Consider the following 16432-nt stretch of genomic DNA (forward strand, 5'->3'; position numbering starts at 1 on the left):
ATTGGTCCTACATATAAGTTGTTGGACAATATAATATCAAGTATTATAGATCTATGTATCTACAACTTTCAGTGTCGAGCTAAATTCTACAACAAATCATCCACATATGGTAAACAACAAAATACACATATACAACAATTCGACTTGTGTGTGAACATGATTCACAGTAAAATTAGTGTACACTAGGCTCAAGCACGTGAATCGGGATACACACTACTATATACACAGAAATTCATTATATCACAAATAGATACACTATAGCACAGAGAAACATTATCACAAACACTATAGCTCTTGCCAAAAAAACAACAACACTATAGTACAGAGAAACACACTATACCACATACAAACACACGCTATCGAAACTGATATATTATACTTATCTTTTATAACAGGTTCAATTGTACAACCAATTATAATATACATAAATACAATATATCACAAACAGATACACTATATCAAAAAGAAATACACTATATACCATAAACACATTATAGTACAAAGAAATACTATCACAAATAAACATACTATAGCATAGAGAAATACAATATATCAAAACTGGCAATATAGTAGAAGTTGTAATCGTTACAGCCTACGTAACATCTATTGGGTACACACTAATTAGTGTGTATCGGGTTCATACGAGTTTTTTTACACATACAAAGGTTGACAAGGTAGATTAAAGAAAAAGGAAAGGAAATCAAAAAAGGTACTAAATCCTTTTTTGATTTTTCATGATCTGATTATACTACCACTCATCAAGTTATTATCATATTCCTTTTCATACAAAAAGCAACAAATTATAGTAGATCCTTCTTATCAATTTCAGTATAAAAAGCTATATTTTCCTCACAGTCAAATTACAGTAGAGACATCATATTTCATATATATGTGTTCTTCTTTTCACAAGGTCCTATCATTCAACTCTTCATGGACCAAAAACAAGGTTGTATTTCCTCAAATTTAGATCCAAATGCAATGCCTTGGTGTCCTGTGACAGAACAAGGTGCAGAAGATGAGAGAACAATCTATATTACCTTTTCAAAAGGATATCCTCTTTCGAGAACACAAATTCACAATTATTTCAATGGGTATATACTATATGTTTTTTTTATGCACCAATTCATTTGATGGTAGTATATCATGATTTTGTTATGAATATTTATTTATATGCCCTATATGTTTCAAAAGGCTGGTAATCAGGTAATCGGAGCTAATTAATTCACTAATCTCAAGATTAAATTTAAGCATTATATAATTAAGGCAAAATTAGCTTGGATGCACTTAACACCATCAACTATGACTAGTAGCCTAAACACCACCAACTACAGGGTAGGGTGCAGTCTATATCACCAACTACAGGTTGGGGTGCAGTCTGTACCACCAACTACGGGTTGGGGTGCAGTATGTACCACCAACTACGGGTAGGTGTAGTATGTACCATAAAAAACACTGTTTTAGTCAACATATTAGGCTTCCGGCCTTGTTTATGGTACGGATCGGAATGCACCTTATCACATAGTTAGTGGTGTTTAGCCTACTAGTCGTAGTTGGTGGTATTGAATGCAAGCTAGCTATATAGTTCAGGGTATGGAGACCAATTTTGCCTATAATTAGTGAACATATATCTCTTATGATATCGACCATGCATGTGATTTGAGCAGGGCATTTGGAAGATGTGTGGAAAGAATCTATATACACAAAGAACGTACTGATGCTAAGCCTCTATTTGGCAAAATTGTGTTTTTTCGACGTTCTACTGTATTGATGGTGTTGCAAGGCCAAGAAGAGGCGCACTATGTCATTCATCAGAGAAGTCTTTGGTGCAAGAGATATATGAAGAAATAATGAATAATGGCCTCACTCTCAGTTTGTCTTATCGTGAACATTTTCAAAGATGGTTATAAATTAAGCCATCTACTCATATAGTATTGTTTCTTATGTTTGTATCACTCTATTGCATGATACTTGCACTTACAATGAGAAGTATGTGTAAAAAAATTAATCTATATTCCAATTAAGTTTATGCATGCTATATATAATACTCCCTCCGTCCCTTAATAGAGTGCTCATTTCTCCAATGCACGTTTGCCAATGCACGTTTTGTATCGTTAATATCTTTAGTTTCATATTAGTAAAAATTATAAAAGTTTGATTTTCTTAATGTACGTAATGAGACGAATCAAACAAGACCCCACATGACTATGTTTTTTCTTATATATTAGAAATATTTTTTGAGGGCTTTCTTTACCTTTGAATAGTGTCCAAAAAAGAAATGGGCACTCTATTAAGGGACGGAGGGAGTATACACTTTAAAAAAAAAGTTTATGCTATTGAATATTGCTAGCTTGAATAATTATTTGCAGAATATGATTATGTACCATGCATACTTAATTAGCTTTTTTAAATAGGTTGAGGTCATTTTATTCGCATTATGTTGTTGCTACGAACATAATAAATAAGTTTCAATATTGAACATTATTGTGAAATAAAAGCAATGTATATTTTATAACCAGATAAACATGCATGTAGCTAGTAGTTTGTATGAAGTGATGATATACTACTACGTGCAAAATTGCGTAGCTCACACGTTTGATAGAAATCTTTGTGGAATATAAATTTATGTCCGATACAATATCATATAGTTGAAAATCTAATACTAGGTAGTTAATTATTAATTTCGAGAAACACGTAATTATGAACATTGTTATCTTTAACACATCTTTGATTTACTAGTAGTTCAAGATCATTTTCCTACTTAAAGTTTACTTGATTGCATGCATATAGTAATTAGGAAGTTGATTTGACATTATGGTGACTAGCTAATAGTTTTATTCCATAATTTATTTTACAAGGCCAATTTTGTTGATATATTTTATTGTTCAATAAAATATAATCAATCTTCTTTTCAAATCAATAAAAACCCATATCTATCTCTCGTGATACATACTCTTACGGCCCGTTTGGTAGTTGGTCATAAATGGTGGTAATGGGAATGAATTTGTGTGTAAAATTGTGAAAAATCTCATTGTCCATTCCCATGGTAATGCTAATTTATCCTAAAGTGTCCACTTTTCTTCTTGAATTTTCATTCCCATCCAATACCACCTTGTAGGGTGGTAATGAGTGGTAATGAAAATTGCTTCCCCTTGGGAACAAAAACACAAGTTTAGGGGGTGAGATTGCTTGCCCATGGAGAAAAAATACCTTCCCATGGAGATTTTAAGGGTGCTTACCTAATAAAATTACACTTAAAATTCATTCCCATTACCGCAATTTATTAACAACTACCAAACGGACCGTTACTAGAATTCTCCACATAAGCTCTTTTTCGGAGAACCATAAAAGATAGTATTATATACATGTACTTAATCATGGGCCTTGTGTACCACGCTCCATTCTTTGAACATTCTGATATATTAGTTGATTACTAGTGTATGGGAATCACCAACAACTCACGTCATGGTCTACCTTATCGGCATATCAATGGCTGACATCAACAAATCTTGGTGCCCTGCAACTCAAGCTAAGGACCCAATGTGTTATTGGCGACTAAGGTCGATTGAGTCTACCATCGCCGTTGTTAATGGCACCTTACGTCATGAGCAGGACAACATAATGAGCAACAAAGGTGAAAACATGTCTGGTCACCAAGGTCCCGACATAGCGGTATTAGCTCCTTGATACGACATGTACAACCCCTTAGCATGATGATCGTCACGTTCAGTAATAGATGTTGGCTAACATGACAATTACCTCGGCAATTGCCGCCATATTCAGTAATAGATTTCCAATACCGTCGTAAAAACGACAACACCTTGGCATGATGGCCACCATATCCATGGCAACCATGATATTATAGAAACATCATAACATGGCAGTTAGAGCTATACAACTCCTTAGCATGATAGCCTACATGTTCAAAAATAGTTGTTGACGATCATAAAAGATATGTATATCAATCTAATAAGCATATCATAGTAGGTGCCGCCAAGGACTTCCTTGTCTGCATAGGCACGTAGATACACATATATCATACATGTGTACATGCAAGATAGTGCAACAAAGAACATACCTACTTCATGGGCTATAAATAAACCCCTCGCAATATTCTCGAGTAATTCAATTTCTTACCCACTTTTACCTTAACTGCACTTTAGCTTGTCGACCTTGTCTGACTTAGGCATTGAAGTGAGTCTACTCGCAATTCCCCAAGGTCAGTCATATTTTTGTTACTTGTGCAAGTACTAGACAACTATCTAACTACGAATTAACTCCATCAAACGCCAAGTCTTGCCATCCATTTGAAGGTTCTCAACCCTTGACTGTTGGGTCATGAGTCCCTTCCTATGTGGAAAAACTCATTGTGTTTGGGTTATTTAGCCAAAGTTATCAAACTTTTAGAAGTTTGACTTTTGGGGCAAAACTCACGTGGATGTGAGGGAGCCAAAATGAATTTTGGCTTGCTTCATAAATATGGGGTAGTATTCAACTTGGACTGGCAGAAGAGTGTGTTGAATACGCAAGAGAAAAACACAGAGAGAAGAATAGTGAGAAAATAGAAGAAAAGGAGAGCAGCCCCTTCTCGGTTTTCTGGGCACAGTTTTACAAAACACCTCCGATCGAAGGTCGTTCGTGGTCCGATTTGGCTGAAATTTTGACAGCATATCCGAGACATCTTGGGCTACATTCTGGACGGTGTTATCGTCTTTTGGTGCTCTGGTTCGTGAGATATTGCTGCTGTATTGAGCTCTGTTTTTCTGGTGATATTTCTCAATCTTCCTCTTTTGTAAGTTGCTAATTATGATGTCTATTGTTGGGTAATTTGTGTACCCATTTGAGGACTTGGAATTGGGTTTGTGTAACCTTCCTTTTATCATAATAAGAGCAATTGGGTGGACTCCTAATCGTCCCGTGGTTTTTACTCTTCTCATTGAAGGGGTTTTCCACGTAAAAATTTGTGTGTCTTTGTTTCATTGTTAATATTGTTGAATTGCTTATCTTGTTGTGGTTGTTGGTTGATATTATTGGAGAATTCTGATTTTGGGAGATAGATCATGATTATGGTGATTTTGGTGTGACCTTGAACATACTAGAAGTAGGAACTTGCTAGTTGTATTTGTTCTTGTCACTTGAGTAATTCCGCAAGGAGGTATATTTACCTCAACATTCTGGTATCAGAGCCACGGTATATTGTTTGTTGATTTCTCCATGGATTCTAGTAATATCAACAGTAGTAGAATGGTCAGTTTGAATGGTACTAACTATCACCTTTGGAAACGAAAGATGAAAGATTTGTTGTATGTCAAAAGTTGGCATTTACCTGTGTTTAGTACCGAGAAACCTGAAGGTAAAACTGATGAGCAATGGCAATTTGAGCATGAACAAGTTTGTGGGTTTATTCGTCAATGGGTTGATGATAATGTTCTTAACCACATTAATGATGAAGTTCATGCACGGTCTCTTTGGCAAAAACTTGATTCCCTTTATGCTAGCAAGTCGGGCAATAATAAATTGTACTTGATTAAGCAATTGATGGGATGGAAGTATAAAGAAAGTAAGGCTTTGTCTGATCATTTGAATGATTTTCATGGCATTATCCAACAATTGTCCGCCATGGATATAAAGTTTGATGATGAGATTCATGGTCTTTTATTACTTGGTACTCTTCCTGATTCATGGGATACTTTTAGAATGACACTTTGTAACTCGGCACCAAATGGCAAAGTCACCTTGGATTTTGCTAAGGTTGGTATCTTGAATGAGGAGATGCGAAAGAAATCTCATGGTGTGTCATCTTCGCCCGAAGATGCATATGTTGCTGAGAACAGAGGTAGAGGTAAGAGCAGGGCTCCTAGTGGAGAGATAAAAGTAGAAGCAAGTCTCGTGGGAGATATAAGAATTTGAAGTGCCATTATTGCGATAAAACGGGTCATATACAGAAGTACTGCTACAAGATGAAAAGAGATAACAAGGGTGGCAATGGCAAACAAGATAAGAAGCAAGATCAGAAAGACCAAGAAAATGATGATCGAGCTGCAGCTGCAACTGTTGAAGATCTTATCATTGTGCATGATGAGAGTTTGGTGAACCTAGCTAACTATGAGACAAGTTAGGTGATTGATAGTGGAGCCTCACTTCATGTGACATCAAGGAAGGAATTCTTTACATCTTATACACCAGGTGATTATGGGGTATTGAAGATGGGTAATGATGGTTTGGCTCAAGTTGTAGGTGTTGGAGATGTTTGCTTGGTGACTGACATTGGAGCAAAGTTAGTGCTCAAGAATGTTCGACATGTCCCAGACATTCGATTGAACTTGATCTCCACTGGCAAGCTCGATGATGAAGGCTTTTGTAGTACCTTTTATAGTGGTCAGTGGAAACTCACTAAAGGTAGTTTAGTGCTAGCTCGCGGGAAGAAGCACACAAGCCTGTATTTGTTGCATGCCACAATTTCCACAGATCGTGTGTAAATGTAGCAGATGATGATCCAGCAAGGCTATGGCATAGAAGACTTGGACATATGAGTGAAAAAGGGCTAAGTTGTCTGATCAAGAAGAATGCACTACCTGATTTGAAGAGTGCAAAACTTGACAAGTGTTCACATTGTTTCGCTGGAAAACAAAACAGAGTCTCATTTAAGAGACATCCTCCATCGAGGAAATCAGGTTTGCTTGACCTTGTTCATTCTGATGTTTGTGGTCCTTTGAAAGTTAAAACTTTTAGTGGTGCACTTTACTTTGTAACCTTCATTGATGATTGTTCAAGAAAGTTGTGGGTGTATGCTTTGAAAACAAAAGATCAAGTACTTGATGTGTTCAAGCAATTTCAAGCTTTGGTTGAAAGGCAAACCGGTAAGAAGCTAAAGTGTCTCCGTTCTGATAATGGTGGTGAGTACATTGGACCTTTGGATGACTACTGCAAGTCATTGGGTATTAGACATCAGAGAACTCCGAAGAAAACTCCACAGTTGAATGGCGTGGCCGAGAGAATGAACAGAACTTTGTTAGAGAGAATGAGGTGCATGCTTTCCGAGGCAAAGTTACCAAGACACTTTTGGGGTGAAGCTTTATTCACTGCTGTTCATGTGATTAATATGTCTCCTTGTGTTTCTTTGAATGGTGATGTTCCAGATAAGGTCTGGTTCGGCAAGGAGGTTTCTTACAATCACTTACGTGTCTTTGGGTGTAAGGCATATGTGCATGTTCCGAATGATGAAAGATCAAAGTTGGATTCTAAGACTCGCCAATGCATTTTTGTGGGTTATGGTCAAGACCAGTTTGGCTACAGGTTTTAGATCCTGTAGAGAAGAAATTAATTGTAGTAGGGATGTAGTGTTTGTTGAAGATCAGACTATTGAAGACATTAGAAGGCACAAGAGACTACATCTTATAATGGTTATGATCTGGTTGATTTGGATCTACCCCCTTTGACTTTTGCACCTGCACCGGCTGAAGAAGTGCAAGGTAATGGCAATGATGGAAATATTCCTGAGGTAGATGATCCTGTTGATGATGATGTTGATGATGATGCTATTGAGATAGATCATCATGGCTCTCCTGAAGTTCAACCAGTTCCTGTAAGATGTTCTATCAGAGACCGGAATCCTTCTATGAGGTACCCTTCTTCTGATTATGTTCTCCTAACTGACGGGGGAGAACCTGAGTCTTTTGAGGAAGCTATGGATAGTGATGACAAGCAGTGTTGGATTGATGCAATGGAAGATGAAATGAAATCATTGCATGATAATCACACTTTTGATCTTGTGAAGCTACCAAAGGGAAAGAAAGCTTTGAGGAATCGGTGGGTATACAAGCAAAAACAAGATGAGAATGTGAAGAAACCACGATACAAAGCTAGACTTGTTGTTAAGGGTTGCAATCAGAGGAAAGGAGTTAGACTTTGAAGAAATTTTTGCACCGGTTGTCAAGATGTCATCTATTAGAGTTGTTTTGGGTCTTGCTGCTAGCCTTGATTTGGAGATTGAGCAGCTAGATGTGAAGACTGCCTTCCTTCACGGTGACCTTGAACAACCAGAGGAACAACCAAAGGGCTTCAAAGTCAAGGGAAAAGAAGATTATGTGTGCAAATTGAAGAAGAGCTTGTATGGCCTAAAACAAGCTCCGAGACAATGGTATCGCAAGTTTGACTCCTTTATGGGGGAGCAAGGCTACAAGGAGACTTCTTGCGATCATTGTGTTTTCTTGAAAAGGTTTTCTGACAATGACTTTATCATTTTGCTTCTTTATGTCGATGACATGCTTATTGTAGGGCAAAATGTGGCTAGAATGGTAAGCTTGAAGCAACAATTGAGTAAGACTTTCTCTATGAAAGAACTCGGGCCTGCAAAACACATTTTAGGCATGCGGATCATCCGTGATCGAAAGGCTCGAAGGCTATGGTTGTCTCAAGAAGCATATATTGGAAAGGTGCTTCAAAGGTTCAATATGGAGAAAGCAAAACCAGTGAGTACTCCTCTTGCTTTGCATTTTAAATTGAGTGCCCAACAAAGTCCTTCTACTACTCAAGAGAAGGAAAGTATGCAGCATATACCTTATGCTTCAGCAGTGGGCAGTTTGATGTATGCAATGGTTTGTACGAGGCCTGATATAGCACATGCAGTTGGTTTGGTAAGTAGATTTCTCTCTAGTCCGGGAAAAGAGCACTGGAATGCAGTTAAATGGATTATGAGATACCTACGAGGCACTGCAGATATGAAGCTTTGTTTTGGAAGTGACAAGGCTATTCTTGTCGGCTATTCAGATTCTGACATGGCGGGTGATATTGACTCGAGGAAGTCTACCTCGGGTTATATGATCACTTTTGCAGGGGGGGCAGTATCTTGGCAATCTAGGTTGCAGAAATGTGTGGCATTGTCCACTACGGAGTCGGAGTTTATTGCAGCGACAAAGGCATGTAAGGAATTGCTTTGGATGAAGAGATTTGTCTGTCAACTTGGATTTACACAAAAGAGGTATGTGTTGTATTGTGACAGTCAAAGTGCAATTCATCTTGCTAAGAATTCCGCTTTTCATGCTAAGTCGAAACATATTGATGTGAGGTATCATTGGATACGTGATGTTCTTGATGCTAAGTACCTTGAGCTTGAGAAGATCCATACCGATGACAATGGTTCCGACATGATGACTAAAGCATTGCTAAGAGGCAAGTTTGAGACTTGTCGTTTGATTGCCGGAATGGCAACCACCTCCACATAGTCGGGAGGGGGAGATTTGTTGGGTCATGAGTCCCTTCCTATGTGGAAAAACTCATTGTGTTTGGGTTATTTAGCCAAAGTTATCAAACTTTTAGAAGTTTGACTTTTGGGGCAAAACTCACGTGGATGTGAGGGAGCCAAAATGAATTTTGGCTTGCTTCATAAATATGGGTAGTATTCAACTTGGACTGGCAGAAGAGTGTGTTGAATACGCAAGAGAAAAACACAGAGAGAGAAGAATAGTGAGAAAATAGAAGAAAAGGAGAGCAGCCCCTTCTCGGTTTTCTGGGCACAGTTTTACAAAACACCTCCGATCGAAGGTCGTTCGTGGTCCGATTTGGCTGAAATTTTGACAGCATATCCGGGACATCTTGGGCTACATTCTGGACGGTGTTATCGTCTTTTGGTGCTCTGGTTCGTGAGATATTGCTGCTGTATTGAGCTCTGTTTTTCTGGTGATATTTCTCAATCTTCCTCTTTTGTAAGTTGCTAATTATGATGTCTATTGTTGGGTAATTTGTGCACCCATTTGAGGACTTGGAATTGGGTTTGTGTAACCTTCCTTTTATCATAATAAGAGCAATTGGGTGGACTCCTAATCGTCCCGTGGTTTTTACTCTTCTCATTGAAGGGATTTTCCACGTAAAAATTTGTGTGTCTTTGTTTCATTGTTAATATTGTTGAATTGCTTATCTTGTTGTGGTTGTTGGTTGATATTATTGGAGAATTCTGATTTTGGGAGATAGATCATGATTATGGTGATTTTGGTGTGACCTTGAACATACTAGAAGTAGGAACTTGCTAGTTGTATTTGTTCTTGTCACTTGAGTAATTCCGCAAGGAGGTGTATTTACCTCAACATTGACGTCCCTGTTTCACACTTGGAACAAGTAGTATAACATTCTCTTTGGATAAGAGGAACTGAATAGGAATGGAATGAAGTGAAAGGGAGAATAACTAGTTCCTTTATTTGGATAAGAGATTATGGGAGGAAGGAGAGGAGAGTGATGGAATTCATTTTTTCTCTCTCTTTAATGAACACTATTCTTTTGAAATTAGATAGATTTAAAGGGGAAATGAATCTACACCTTTCACCTCCTTTTTTATGGGAATGGCTAATTAGTTCCCTACCGGTCTAACCGGATCGTTAATTGACCGACATAATGGTCAAGATATCATGAAGTTTCCTACATATTGGGGAATAATTACGTAAGATACCAATATTCCTAATATATCGGCGCCCATCGGGTAACTTGGTGCTCCTTGCTTGGGTAATCATCAGATAGGCCTGAGTCTGATCTAGTACTTACTCAACGCGTATGGGCCTAAAGATAATATCAAAACAAGATAGAATTGTATTCAACAATAGGAGCAGCGTCCTACTTTGCCTGGGACACTGCTGACTCTATAAATGCCCCATGATCTGAGTCATAAAGTACCTTCCAATATACTAATATACAACACTTGAGATATACCGGTCATTACCATTTACTGACTTGAACATCGGAGAGGGTTCCTCAGATCAACCTTCCATGTTAGTTTACGTGTTATGTCTTGTAGGACATCAAACCGGCATACACGCACAGTTGAAGGATACCGATTCACCTCCAACAACATTTATTCCATACCGGAACACTTTCTTTCCCCTCTTCTTTCTGCTTTTCCCCTTCCCTTCCTTTCCTTTCTATATTCCTATCGGGAAAAAAAAAATGTAACTCTTAGTATTTGTCTGCGTTTTAAACACCCATTCTTGCAGAGAAAAAGGCTGTAGTTTAGATGCATTAATCTACAAAGTAATGGAAAAGATGAAGATGCATGCCTCACCAAACTTTAGTAGTGAATTTATTTCCCAACGGATAGACGAATACATCAATACAATTATTGTATAATACAAAAACAATACATCATATATCACTATATATTATGGACCACATTCCAACTAGAAAATAAGTCGTTCCTTTTCTGATACGTAAGACTCAACGTGGAGCAGCTTCTAACTGAAATTTGGACTCAACCCCTGCCTAATAATTAGTACATTAGATGGGAAATTTGACAACATTTGGCTAGTACATATCTTAACTACTATCAGATGATTGGAAAATTGATGGTTAATCATAGTAAAAAAGATAGATGATGTGTTTATAAAGTATTTTCCAAAATTGATGAAAAAGGCCTACTAATAGAAGATTATTAGATTATTACTCCACCAATTAGTTAGGAAAACTATTATTAGATAAATTTATAAACATTAACAACATAAATTGATTATTGAGTTTGTGCTCTTGAATATAGATAAAGAGATTTACCTATCAAATCAGTGTAATTTTATTACTTGTTTTCTTAAAATAAATTAAAGATGATATTATTGGTCTTAATGAATATAATAAAGTGCTCAAGTTACAATGATAATTAATTTTACAATGCAAATTATCAAAAAAAAAAAATTAACTTTACAATGCATAGTATGATCATTTAAAATGACTTTTATTTATTCCGATTATAAATTAGTACTCCCTTCATCTCATAGTATAGTGTTTGTTTTTTTTACATGGTCCGTACGTAATACGTAGTTTTGACCTTTAATATCTTCAATTTTGTATTAGTAAAAAATATAAAAATTTGATATTATAAAAGTAAGCGAATCTAACAAGATTCCACAATAGTAGGTTTTTTTTTTATATATTAATGTTAATATTTGTTTAAGATACCAAAAATGAAATAAGCACTATATTATGACGGAGGGAGTAATACATGCACACGGGGCCAGGGACATTAGTGTAATGTAATTAACTTTATCATAATTACGTAGGCTGTACGCAGCGATTGTTTGGCAAATCAATTAGCCAATTTGGTATCATGGTATGCCACAATTGCTCACCCATCACTCTAGGGACAGATACTTTCTTACTTTAGGGGAAAACTAGGAAAATTCGTGTTCTTTAATTTCCTTACAATATGTTAGAAATGACGCATATGCGATCAATAATACTAAACAGCTAGTACAAATGTACAATAGGATTTCCTAGTCTTGTGCTATAATCAAGCACTTTGGCTGAAAATAATCTAAGTATAAATTAGTTGGAAGAAAAATTTCACCAACAATTTGAAGTTCCAATATATATAGTCTTAATGCCAAGACTTAGTGATCCTCGTCAAAAAAAAAAAAACTTAGTGATTACCATTTACCAAGATAAACACATACTAAATTTAAATATTCCTTTGTATAATAGTACACCTTTTTTTATATATGAATATGGTAAAAAAAAGGTATCCTATTGAATTGAAACCTCACATAGATCACTTTCCAGAAAAAGCTAAAGATCGATGATATTGGTCACCTAGCCTAAAGCACTGGATAAAACATGGCATGGGTGCACAAGGCAGGCATGACACAATGAAATTTATGCGAAGCCATAGGTTCATGGCTAAGTCATAATTTGGACGTGAAAGCATGATCAGACTGATAGAGTATAAATTTACTCATGAGGTCTCAATCATCAGTTTAAACTTTTGGTTGAGTTGGAATTTTGACATGGTATCAAGAGCCAGCATGACAAAAAGGTTACGGGTTCGAATCTCATCCACCCCTCCTTTCTCGGTGGAATATTTAACCTTAGGTGCATACACACTTCAAGCCTAAAGGGCTCTTGCGTGAGAGGGTGTGATAAAGTATAAATCTATTCCTATGGCCTCAACTATCAGTTTAAGTTTTTGGTTGAGTTGATCCTTTGACATAGACAATATATAGGCATGAAATTGAACACAAAGGATTAGGATAAAATCAAAATTATTAAGCATAGACAAGACATGACTTAATGCAACGAGTAGATAGCAAGATAGGTCAGGGCAAAATCAATTATTAAGCACGATCCAATGCTATCTTTTAACAATGTTCCTTGATAGTTGGTAGGGGGAAAGTGTAAATAAATCTCCATCATTAAATTGTCTACAGAAAGATTTAGATTCCACAACTTCAAAATTTTGCAAAATGTGTAAATTTATTGTTTCGATCTTTTCAACAAAATTCATCATGCTAAAGGCCAACTAATCATATCCTGAAAAATAAAGAGTGCTTTTCTTTAGAATGCTGAATTAATCAAGATGATAGTCAAATTTATCCACATCCTACTAGAGTTGTGATAGGTGCATATCTTGTATGCGCCAACAGTGTCCATATCATGACAAAGTTATAAATAAATGGGTTTTTTTTTTTTTTTGGTTTTTTTTACTTATGATAAAAAAAAAAGCGAGTATTATTAAGATCCAATTCATTTACAACAAGATCTGAAACGTGTAGAACTAGATCTGATTCATAACATATAAGATCTGATACATATATTACATAATCAAAGTTATTCATCTGCTCTGATCATATACTATACAAGATATGATTTATATTGTAACGGGCATGATTCATATTATAGCCTATAGGTGATATAAATTGTATGACACATGATATGAAACATAAACCTAATTATACAAATTGAATTACATACAAATTTACGTACATGATATGATTCACATTATACTTGATTTAATTATATTCAAAACTAACAATATTTATATAATAGGTGATTTGAGTTCTCTCCTACATAATCAGATTTGGTCAACTTTACTCTTTTTGTCTTTTTCTATCAAATTACTTGCATACCCCAATTTGAACCTTCTTTATCCATACCGGATATGCGCCCATACTTTCTCCATCCTAGTATACTAGCTAGTATGACATTGACATATATATAGACATATAGTTCTCCATTTTTCTTTCGACTTTCGTCAGCATCATGACTTACCATTATTTATTTATATCTTATGTAAACCGTGGTTAAACAGCAATTTTTAACTAATAAAGCAACAAAAGTTTGAAATTTCAACCTTTTTTCCTGTGTTGGTGGCTTCAAGTTCTTCCTGACTGTATAAAGAAGGCTTTACCTTTAATTGCGATGTCATCTTCACAGCAACACAGGTGTTTTTTTCTTGCATATTCGGTGCTTCGCTTGATGCACACATCTAGGAATCTTTAATCCACTAGAATCTTTCTTAGAAAAAATTGCATACAGCTAAAATACAATAGCTGATTTTTATTTAATTTTACTAAAAAAATTGGGAGCAATAATATTATATACTAATGGGTTGTTTGGTTCAAGATATGGAATGAAAAGAGAATCAAAAGAAAAAAAACAAGGAAAATGGTAATAAAAATGATTACATTTGTTGAGTGTTTGGTTCAAGCCATGGAATGAAAATGGAATGGTAATCATTACCACCAATGAAAGGATTTTATTACTTGAAGGAGATGGAAGGTAACAAATTGGGGGAGTCCATTACCACCAGGTAATGGTAATGGATTGGTAAAGAATTGAACCAAACATGAAGAAAGAGAGTTAATAATTGATTCCGTTTCTTAGACCCTGAAAATAGTGAACCAAACGATCTCTAAGTGCAATGGAGCGAGCGGAGAGAATTAAGATTCTAACCTTATAAGGAATACAAAACGGACTTACTATATACTCGTGCATACAATGCAAATAAGTATTAGGACATGTTCTCTTTAATATAAGACAGCTGAATTGAACTGAAATGCATTTTACTAAACTGAATTGAAATGAATAGTGAAATATAGACCTTATCAAATCAGTCCGGCCCGATTTTTTTGCGGGTTTTGGGCAGTTTTTTTTTGCCCGTGATCGGGGCCGGTCTGATTTTTTTTTGCTTTGGAGCGGACTTTGGGCAAGCCAAAAATGACTTTATAGCCCGGTCCGATTTTAGCCTGAAAAACTCGCTCATTTTGGTTTATATATTTGCCAAAAAGACTCAATCAAGATCAGTGTATAAATAATACAAATGTTAGTGTTACCTATGAATAATTAAAAGGAGGTAGTAGTACAGAAGTAGCAACTAACAAACTATTGAATTTATTTTCATAAAGAAAAACCTAAGTTGCGAAAAGACAGATACGAGTACGAGTTCAGATTCAAGTACACGGACGGAAAATGACAAGATTTTGAAATTTTAATGGATATATGTACACATAAAGGATACATATCGTATCAGGCATGGATACGAGTACGAGTACGAGTACGTGACCTATAAGAAGTCTCCGTGCTACATAGAGAAAAACTATTGAATTTATTTATTCATAAAACTACCGAACGTGTATAATCTGTGGCAAAAAATTCTCCACCTCATGTGGCATGCATCATGAAGTAATCTTTAGCCCAAGTTAAGATCCACATTCAATGGATAAGAAAAGAGAAAACCCACCCAAAAAGCCGAAGTATCCGTCCAAAATTCTACTTCAGACGTTGACCTTCTCGCCCGTTGCAACCAAGTAAACAATATACTAAACCCATTTTTTTTCCCACTTCCACGTCATCTCCTTCCTTTATTTCTTTCTTCTTTTCTTTTTGGCCCACTTGATATTTTAATCATTTTTTTAGGAAATATTTAATATTATGAGGTCAACTTAATGTTTTGTATTCAAGATCAAGGTTTATCATATTTGATTATATTAATTCTAAATAAATAAGTAATCGTTTATGATTGACAAGAGTTTTCTTACTATATGGGTTGTGCGTAAGGAATTCTTCTTAATGAGGCTATCAGGCTATGAAATGATCTGAATCGAATTAGATTAAATTGGATTTGTCTGACTAACGAGTAGATGAACTGAATTAAACAATTTTTTTTTAACAAAGCAGAACTGAATTGAAATAAATTTGTCTAAATTACACTGAATAAAACTGAATTTTCATTATGTACAAAAGAATAGAGCTGAATCTCCAAATAAGATACGCCTCTTTAAAATTTTGTTACATTTGTTCAATGTTATACTCCCTCCGTCCCTTAATAGAGTGCCCATTTCTCCAATGCACGTTTGCCAATGCACGTTTTGTATCGTTAATATCTTTAATTTCATATTAGTAAAAATTATAAAAGTTTGATTTTCTTAATGTACGTAATGAGATGAATCAAACAAGACCCCACATGACTATGTTTTTTCTTATATAATAGAAATATTTTTTGAGGGCTTTCTTTACCTTTGAATAGTGTCCAAAAAAGAAATGGGCACTCTATTAAGGGACGGAGGGAGTAAGTTATAACTATGCTCTAGTATATTGCTTTAATTTACGACACATGTGTGAAGTTTGTACTTTTTTTTGGGGATATAATTTTTGTACTTTTGATCATAAATGTTAATTCAGTGACCTT

The sequence above is a fragment of the Beta vulgaris genome, chromosome 1 (genome assembly GCF_026745355.1).
Source record: "Beta vulgaris subsp. vulgaris cultivar EL10 chromosome 1, EL10.2, whole genome shotgun sequence".
NCBI lineage: Eukaryota > Viridiplantae > Streptophyta > Magnoliopsida > Caryophyllales > Amaranthaceae > Beta > Beta vulgaris.